Below are 10,736 nucleotides of genomic sequence, written 5' to 3' on the forward strand. Positions count from 1 at the left end.
GTTAGGGAGTAGGGTGGACATTCGGACACAGCCTCTCTCTCTAGCTTGACCTAGTGATGTTAATGTGAGCCCGTCTGCTCGAGTATGTGACAGTGTCTCGAGCATTGTTCCGATTCAGCATGACAAAAGTCATGTGACCACACCAACCGAGGCCTTGGTATGATGCCTGTTGAACTACCCCTGGGGATTTCGAAGAGACTGAAATTGTTAATCAGTCAATGCTTTTAAATGGATTAAATTGCGTTGTAAACCGAGTGTTTCTGGGAGGAGCTCTCACTAGCAACCATTCATCATTTCGAATTGAAGGAAAGCCACACATTATAATGGTAGTAGCTTTTAGGAATCAAACACATGTACGTGACGCTGTTGCCTTTGCTACTTTGATCAGAGTGAGAACGGAGCGGGCAGGGCCTTCAATATTATAGGTAGGCTTTCTTTACATTGTTGTTTTAAAATTGCCTTCCAAAAAGCAAAATTTAAAGTTAAGCATATGAACTTCAAGCATCAGGGGAAACGTTTCGGGCTGCATCTGCAGAGGAGCACCACAACCTGTGGGACCGAGCTGGTTCTAATCACCATCAGCAGAGATTTTTAATGCTTCGAAGTTGGTTAATTTAAATTTAATTCTTGTTTCTTTCAGGTGCAACCTCTCCGAAAGTGAAGAGGTAGGTAGACAGAGCCTAACATTATGGCCATGTCCCCACACTGGAGAAGTGGCTCCAACAGATACCTGGAAAACCATCAGACATCTCCATCCACCTAGAGAGCAGTCCTAGGAACAGCTGAGACACTGGTAGGACCCTCAAGCTCCCAGGACTCTGGTAGAGGACCCGAGCTGGAGATGAGTAGCCAGTCTACCCAGGGGAGATGGGAAATTGGGTGAGGGAAGAGTTATTTTTACACACACACACACACACACACACACACACACACACACACACACACACACACACACACACACACACACACACACACACACACATTTTTATCAGATCCAACCCTCTCTTTAACCCTGGTGTGATAGATGAAGCAGGTGCTGGAAACCTTCCTCAGAGGTTTTCTCCATATTTACATGACAGCATCACACAGTTGCTGCAGGTTTGTCGGCTGCATCCATGATGAGAATCTCCCGTTCCACCACATCCCAAAGCTGCTCTACTGGACTGAGATCTGGTGGCTGTGGAGGCCGTTGGAGTCCAGTGAACTCATCATCATGTTCTAGAAAGCAGCTGGAGATGATCTGAGCTTTGTGACATGGTGCATTATCCTGCTGGAAGTAGCATCAGAAGATGCTCCACTGTGGTCATAAAGGGATGGACATGGTCAGCAACAATACTCAGGTAGGCTGTGCTGGTTAAACCAGGCCATGTTGGTACTAAGGGGCCCAAAGTGGGCCAAGAAGATGGATAAATCCATGTTTTCATGATGTTTCCACCAAATTTTGATCTTACCATCTGAGGAGCTGAAATGGAGATTCATTAGATCAGGCAACGTTTTTCCATCTTTTATTGTCCAGGTTTGGTGAGTCCTCCATGCAGCTGTTATTTCTTACGTCTGTCTCTTCACTGTGCATTTGTGCCCTGTTTCCACACCACTATTCTGACAAAAACCATTTCCAACTGACTTAAAAATACAAATCATGCAAAGCCAAAATTTAAAAATTCACATCAGGATAGTCCGGGGGACTCGGTTCAGTTGGCTGGAGAATTTAGAAAAATTTCACACCTTCTTTTGGTTTGGTTTGCTTTCACATGGCACTTCACTCATGTCACGCATGTCTGGAATAAAGGAGACACTTAGACCTCGTTGTTCTTTGGCTACATCCTTTGGCACTGTGATCCGGGAGGGGCTCAGAGTAGAGCCGCTTCTCCTCCACATCGAGAGGAGCCAGATGAGGTGGCTCGGGCATCTGGTTAGGATGCCTCCTGGACGCCTCCCTGGTGAGGTGTTCCGGGCACGTCCCACCAGAAAGAGGCCCCGGGGAAGACCCAGGACATGCTGGACGGATTACATCTCTCGGCTGGCCTGGGAATGCCTCTGGATCCCTTCGGATGAGCTGGTGAATGTGGCCGGGGAGAGGGAAGTATGGGTTTCCCTGCTTAGGCAGCTGCCCCTGCGACCCGACTTCGGATAAGCGGAAGAAAATGGATGGATGGATGGATGGATGGATGGATATTTCATCATGACTGAATCATTGCAATGGACTTTATATATCTGTATAAGCAAAACATATTTAGAACAGTTACAAGTTTTCTTGTGTGACTCCACTCTTGATGCAGCTGCATTGGCTTCCAGTTTATTTCAGAGTTCAGTTCCAGATTCTTTTACTGACCTAGAGATCTCTTCAAGGACAGGCACCAGCCTACATCAGAGGGCTGTTGAAGCCATGTCTCCCTAGCAGGTCCCTGAGGTCCTGTGACCAGGGCCTGCTGATCCTGCCCCATACAAAGTCAAAAACTAAAGGAAACAGAGCTTTCTGTTTAGTGGCCCTCAGACTCTGAAACTCTCTTCCTTTGGACTTCAGATCGTTGGACTCTGTGGTCACTTTTAAAAGTCAGTTAAAAACACATCTTTTAAAATCTGTTTTTTATTCATTTCTTTTTTTTTTTTTTTTACATTTTTGGCTCTTGTGAAGCACTTTGTGATTTTTTTATTTTGAGAGGTGCAGTATAAATAAAGTTTTTACTTACTTACTCAACTTGTGCTGGTGAACTAATGTGACCCTGACAAGGATAACTGTGCTGCTAATTGTTATGAAGGACTTCCTGAGACAGAGCAGGTTTAATTGGATTTATTTCCAATAAGAGGAACAAAAGCACTTTCCTTTTGATAAGGATATTTCAGATGAGTCAACCAGGAGGAGTCGGAGCCGGGAAGGGAGAGAGGAGAAGTCTAACACTGTTGAAATGAGGTCCGACAGGGTGAGAATGTGGGGGTGGAGTATATAAAGCCAGCTGATGGGATTGATTGCAGGTGTGGGTGATTAGAACTCTGGGTGACTGTGGCGATGTGTGGCAGAAGTGGGTGTGTTTGTTGCAGAGGCTGATTCAATCGTAACACTAATTCAAGCCTCATCTCAAAGAATGTCCAATGGGTGGAAACGGGACTTCTAAAACATGGTTTCTCCACATAAATTCTGCACTGAAGCTGCTCTGTCATAAGATCATATAAAAATCTATTAAAATGAGTCAAAATACTTAATACAATCTACCAAAATACTAAGTGTCTTTATTGTTTCTAAATAAATAAAAAAATAAAAACCTTAAAAACTAAAACATTATGTACAATGGGTTGCAACATACAGTATATTTAAGAAAAAAAAAAGTCTAACTGGGTTCACCATTAATTTAAAGACATTACTTCCATTTCATGAAATGACCCCACAGCGCCCTATGTGTGGTGTGTATGATGTGGGGTGGCGGGGGAGGAGAGGGGCACAACTGGAAGAAAAACCCCTCTCCTGGGCGACCAACTCCTCAGCTGGCCACTGTAGGTGCCCCCACCTCTCCAGGACCACCCGAGTCCCACACCAGAAAGGTAAAGGCCCAGCCCGGCCAAGAGTCCAAGGCAACAGCCCCCCAGACGCCCACTCACCCCTGGAAGTCCATGCCACTACCCCAGGGGACCAAAGAGCCCCAGTTTGCACACCCATACATCTGGTCGACCCCAAGGCCCAGTGCCCCCACCCATTCCAAAGGGGAGAGAGAGAAAAGACTCCCCCGGTTCCACCCCCCATGAACCCTAATCCCCCCCACTCCCCACCAGGCCCCTGCCACCCCCCTCCTCCCCACCCAGGCAGGGTCTCCCTACCGTCTCCCAGGTCAGACACACATCCTCCCACACAATGGCCGACCTGACCACCAACCCAGAGAAAGGGCCGATAGATCCCCAAGTCCCCAAGTTTTCTTTCCGATACATAAAGCCATGAGGATCATGTGTGCTTTGTTAGTGTCCATATTGATGTCACTTAGGTCACCCAGTAGACAAAGTTTAGGACAGGGGTGCCCAAAGTTGGTCATCTAGGGCCACTGTCCTGCAGGTTTTCAGTGTTTCCTGCTTCAACACACCTGACTCAAGTTAAATAGATCCAACCTGTTATGTTTTGCACAATGACACATTAATTTGAGTCAGGTGGTTTTGGAGCAGGGACACATTGAAAACCTGCAGGATTGTGGCCCTTGAGGACTGGGGTTGGGCACCCCTGGTTTACATGCAGGAATGTTACATTTGACTCACGTTGATAAATCCTCACAAACAATGAGGCCAACATCAAGGTTTTTTTGCATCAACTGTGGAAATTCACCCAGACGGTGTGGTAGAAGCTGTTGCCGGTGTTTGTGTGAGAAAAATTAGAAAATATGGAAGTGAAACAGAAGCATCAGCTGCTCTTATTTAAAGCAGACAGAAAACTGCTGTGTCATGGGAAAGTTACTAGCTTAGTGTTGATACTGAAACAGACCAAACTCGACTGCACAGATTTTTTAAATGAATAATTATCCATCTCTACAGTGATTACAGAGAAAAAAAGCACCTTTTGTTTATACATTGTCCACAACAAAAATTCACTGTGCATTCACCAACTTGAAATTAAAGTTGTTTTGATTCACTCTTTTAAATTTTTAGGACATTATGACTTATTTTGACATGACTGAAAACAAAGAGGTGCTTGTATGTGCTGATGTGTGTTGCAGAGTGCAGCTTAGCTGAAAACAGCAACAACAACCAGTTAGTTATGATCATGATCATTGCCCACAGGCAAACCAACTCAACTCAGCTTTATTTATAGACCACTTTAACACCACATCAGTTGAATAAAGTACTGAACACAGCATAGAAGCAATACATTTAAAAGTAAAATAAAATGCAAATTAAAAACAGAAATGATTGCAGTAAAATGATAAAACAATAGAACACTATAAACAATAAAACAAGTCTCACAGTGATTTTTATTTATTTATTTATTTACATTTTTTACAGTAAGGTTTAAGGTTGCAAATGTTTCTGCTTTTAATTACATGTTCACATGTTCATCATGGCTGCCTCATGTATTTTATCTTCATTCGATGTGCTGTTTTCTTTGCATCCTCAAAAATTAACACTGCACATTTACAAGCTGCAGTAATGTGAGTAACCAGCATGGGCAGTGTAGGGACCAGTTTGACCAGATGCAACATCACAGATTTTACAGCTGTAGAAATGACAGAAAGTGAGGTGGCGTGAAGCTTCATGAACAGAAACTGCAGCTTCTCAGTGCAACTGGCTGAGGTTCAGGTCAAAACAGCAAAAAAATAATGCTGTGAGCTGGGACTGATGCTGAGAGCTGGGACTGATGCTGAGAGCGGGGAATGATGCGGTGAGCTGGGACTGATGCTGAGAGCTGGGACTGATGCAGTGAGCTGGGACTGATGCAGTGAGCTGGGACTGATGCGTGAGCTGGGACTGATGCTGAGAGCTGGGACTGATGCTGAGAGCGGGGAATGATGCGGTGAGCTGGGACTGATGCAGTGAGCTGGGACTGATGCTGAGAGCTGGGACTGATGCTGAGAGCTGGGACTGATGCTGAGAGCGGGGAATGATGCGGTGAGCTGGGACTGATGCTGAGAGTGGGGAATGATGCTGAGAGCTGGGACTGATGCGGTGAGCTGGGACTGATGCTGTGAGCTGGGACTGATGCTGAGAGCTGGGACTGATGCTGAGAGCTGGGACTGATGCTGAGAGCGGGGAATGATGCGGTGAGCTGGGACTGATGCTGAGAGTGGGGAATGATGCTGAGAGCTGGGACTGATGCGGTGAGCTGGGACTGATGCTGAGAGCTGGGACTGATGCTGAGAGCTGGGACTGATGCAGTGAGCTGGGACTGATGCAGTGAGCTGGGACTGATGCTGAGAGCTGGGACGGATGCTGAGAGCTGGGAATGATGCGGTGAGCTGGGACTGATGCTGAGAGCTGGGACTGATGCTGAGAGCGGGGAATGATGCGGTGAGCTGGGACTGATGCTGAGAGCTGGGACTGATGCAGTGAGCTGGGACTGATGCTGAGAGCTGGGACTGATGCTGAGAGCTGGGACTGATGCAGTGAGCTGGGACTGATGCAGTGAGCTGGGACTGATGCTGAGAGCTGGGACGGATGCTGAGAGCTGGGAATGATGCGGTGAGCTGGGACTGATGCTGAGAGCTGGGACTGATGCTGAGAGCGGGGAATGATGCGGTGAGCTGGGACTGATGCTGAGAGCTGGGACTGATGCAGTGAGCTGGGACTGATGCAGTGAGCTGGGACTGATGCTGAGAGCTGGGACGGATGCTGAGAGCTGGGAATGATGCGGTGAGCTGGGACTGATGCTGAGAGCTGGGACTGATGCTGAGAGCGGGGAATGATGCGGTGAGCTGGGACTGATGCTGAGAGCTGGGAATGATGTGGTGAGCAAAGAAAAAATTACACAGCCCAACTGTTTTCTGTTTGTAGGTTGACAAAAAAAAAAAAATAAAAATAAAAATAAAAGCGCTAAACTGGGTTTTATCTCAAAACCTGTTGAAACAACTATAGTGGAGGGGAAAAAAACTGATTATATTTGCAACCATTAGTCCTGAGTGATGGCTGTATATCCTCCACCTCCACTTCTTTTTGGTGCCTCAGATGCTCAGATGTGTGCCTCCTTATAAAGTCTTCTGCTGCTGACTCGTTACGTTTCATGCTTCCATATGCATGAATAGAAAAAGCAAAGTGAGTAGAAATATGGAAAGGCAAAAACATGTTGCTGTGGCATCTACTAGCAATACATGTAAAATACAAAGCCATCTCAACAAATGTTAAGATAGTCATGGTAGACAATTATCATTATTTTTTTAAATTTTTTTTTTTGCTAGCTTAGCAAATATAGCTTACGTCGGCTGGAGACTTAGCAACCAAACTTGTTCACGCTGAGCGGCTAAAAGTGATCATGTCATAATAATCACTACGTCAACTTACTTTACTATCGGTGAAATTACTGTCAATAATGAATTTGGACAACAACAACTGCATTCAGTGGTGGCTGCGTTGCAGTTATGTAGCTTGACTAGCTTGCTAGTAGCCTGAAAGTGTAGTTCGAATCTCAGGTGCCAACGTTTTGACTGTGACCGTAACCGCCGGGTGACTGAGAAGTAACTGCCGACTGACCAAGTCACTTTTTTGCATCTGCAAAATGCATACATGTAAATGTATTTTTAGACACTGGTCGATCCTTTTCAAGATTCATTCCAATTAATTTTAACACTGAAGCGAAGAGTTGTAGCCAGAGCAAGTTTTAGGTAGTTTAAGAAAACAAAGCCAAAACACCTGACACCCCAAAATTAAGTTGACTAAACTCACCTTCAACTTCTGAGCAGATCGGAATGAACAGGTGCTTCAGCCAAAGCATCGGCCGCAGACAATCACCAGGACTGCAGAGAAAATCTTTGGCTGCTCTCTGCCATTTCCTGAGATCTGGGCAGACAGCACCCACCCTGGCCACCCGCTGTTCAGCCTGCTACCATCAGGGAAAAGATTTAGATCCCTCAAATGCAGAACAAACAGGCTGATTGACCTTCCACAGTGCAGCTTACATATTTATTATTTTATTGGTTTATTGGTTTTATTCACCCCCCACCCCCCGTGATTTTGTGTTCATATATATCACACATATTAAACTTCAGCTGGGGCGCGTGGTTGTGAAAACATAATAGCATAAGACTGTGGTGAGACTGTCTTTAAAAAGAGGGTGCAGAGCATATTGATGTCAGTTAGAGCCGGATGGTTACCCCAACCTGCGGTTCGAAATTCTGATATAAATCAGTACAGAAAATGTAAAACTATATATATATGTATTAAATTAACAAATGATGTTGAATCAGTTAATGGTGTTGATAACAAATTTGAGATTATTTCTCTTGAAAAAATGTGGCATTCATTTCAATTTTCTGCAGCTGTGTTAGACGTCCATATGACCCCCAAAAAAGTTACAGAGTCTCACGTTCAGACGTTAAATTGCATGCTGACGTCTAAGTGGGGTCATGGTTAGAAGTTAAAATAGCAGACCTGTTTATCATGTCGCGTAGACGTCCAGAATCAGTCATGGACCGACGGACGCAATATAGACATGATCTGTACGTCCATCAGGCGTCTAATGTTTAGTGGGTAAGTTGATAGCTAAATGTAATGACTGTTTTTGTTTATTTGTGTGAAAGAAAGGTTAATCCATTGTTTTAAGCTAAGCTAATCATATCACTATGATTAATGGAGGGAAAACAAAGGATTCACTTGTGTTATCGTTGGATGTAATGCTAAGAGCAAACGCTGCTCTTTATGAGGTCAAATGCAAGTTTTTCCCAAGTCATGCTCATCCAGCAGTTTATCAGACCTTCATCGTTAACTTGTTTATTGTTGGCCAAGAAAAGCAGAGACTAAACGTGGACATTGAACACCACATGTAGAGTTCATTTAGCTGTGATTACTTGGTGCAATGTGTCTCACAAGACCTTATTCATAAAGACATAATTAAGTAATTTGTTTCACTAAACCATAATTTTAAAACCCATGATTTGAATCTATGAAGAAAAAAACCACAAACATAAATTCATTATCACTGCTCTAAAAAGATGCTGTCCTCAGTACGATGCGGTAGTTTTGTTTTTGCATCCGTTGGTGGGTGGCAAGCAGCCATTTTAAACACATCACACAGATTTATAAATGTGTTTGTCAAGGAATACTGTTATTATCTGTGTTTATTACTTCAGGGTAAACTTTGCAGGCTTGCATAATTCAGTAAATGAGCAGGTGGTCAAACAAACCACAATGGCTGATGTTGAACAAGGAAGTGAGACGCTGTACGAGTATTTTCACAGTTTAGATGCGAGTTCAGCTCTACATAGCTTAAATAAACAGAGCTATGTGATGTCATGGATCTGTTTATTATTTACTGATCTTTGAATTGGAGAAATACCATCTGTTCAGCTCCTGATATCTGGAACTATCAGCTGCTTCAGACCAGCTTCCACACGGCTAAGCAGATTAAAACAAGGAAACTCTTGGAAGTCTAGAACTTCTGGTGTGGGGTTGGATGAAAACCGTTGGGATTACAACTCTTCCATAAACCACAATGAATAAAAAATGAACAAAGTTCCAGTTAGCGTCATCCTATCAAATCAGAGAATTGATTTCAACCCTGAGGAAACCTCCAGAGCATGTCCTGAGGAATGTTGTGTAGCTAACAGCAAGAGGGAGTGCTACTTCAGTTAGTAGGTAGTCCATCTATCTGTCCATCCATCCACCCAATTTATCATCCATCCATCCGTCCATCCATCTGTCCCTCTGTCTGTCCATCATCCGTCCATCCATCCATCCACCCATGACATGATGATAGGTGGTATAATTATCAGACTCTGATCACTGTGGCCTTAAACTAGAAAATTCTCCTGTTTTATTTAATTAATTTTTAAAAAATGGTCTAAGGTAATTGTGAGAGACTAAGGCCAAGGACGAAGAGAGCACAAGAGGTTTTTTAAGAAAAAGTCTGACATTTAATTTTACAAAAAAAACAAAAAAACAAAAACAAAAACAAAAAAACAAAAAACAAAAAAAAAAAACAACACAAAAATACAAATTCCAAAGTAAAAGTTCTGGGCCCATAAAAGAGGTCAAATAAACAGAACATCAACATAAGGAACTGAAACTAACGGACCTAACAAACTGACACACAAGGGAAACTTTATACTCTGGCTGATCAGACCATGTTGACCTAAGAGGGAAAACATAAAACAGCTATCTCCAACTAACTTAATAAACTTAACTGATTCACAACAGAACTTAAACAATTTAGACTCTTAACTCATTAGGGAAACAGAAATCTAAATAATCATAATTCTACACAAAGAATAAACAAAGTAATACAAAACAATAGAAAATCTAAACCCCTCTCCCACTATCATGTTGTGAGATGGATGAGTTCAATTAGGCTGCAGCCTCAAAGGAGCACCACCTCAGCTGGGACTCTTAGCGGGCTTGGGCCTCCCACACAGCAACTTCCCAGGAACTGGTAACTCTGGTAACTGGTAAAGAAAATGCATATTAACCGAAAGTAAACCAAACTAGCAAGGTGACAAGAATGAGTCAACTAAAAGTGTGCACCCAAATATTTAACCACCCCAGCCAAACCTACTAATACTAATGTGAAATATAAAAGAAATGGTAAAAATTACAAATAAAAATGTGTATTGAATTAACTGAAATAAGAAAAAAGGTTACCAGACCGGGCTCAATGTGTGGCTGCCAAGGCGACCATCACATTAATAATGGTGGATTTGTTAGTAACATCACAGACTGTGAGCTCTGGTGCATTCAGTTTTTCTGATAACGTGATGCCAGCGGCATCTTTACAATCCTGAAGGAATCCATTGATATCAAACATGACTGATATCTAGGAAAAAGCTAAAATATCAATGGACAGCGGAAGAGCTTTTTATCGTGAGGTTCCTAACACAACTTCTTTGTTTATTATTATTTATTTTGTTTTTTCTCCCTTTTCTGGCATCCAGACTTCACTTTCTTTGGGAAATACATGACTTTCTCTTCTGGTTGTCTGGCTGTGCGGCAGTGGACTAAACCATTCAGCACAACTTTAGAGGGGTGATAGGGCCCCTAAAGAACGTGCTTTAATAGTCAAAACATCTGAACCTGGAGATTTATCCAAAGATAAACAACTCATGGCTCTTTCTGCTTCTTCC

The sequence above is a fragment of the Melanotaenia boesemani genome, chromosome 9 (genome assembly GCF_017639745.1).
Source record: "Melanotaenia boesemani isolate fMelBoe1 chromosome 9, fMelBoe1.pri, whole genome shotgun sequence".
NCBI classification, from domain to species: domain Eukaryota; kingdom Metazoa; phylum Chordata; class Actinopteri; order Atheriniformes; family Melanotaeniidae; genus Melanotaenia; species Melanotaenia boesemani.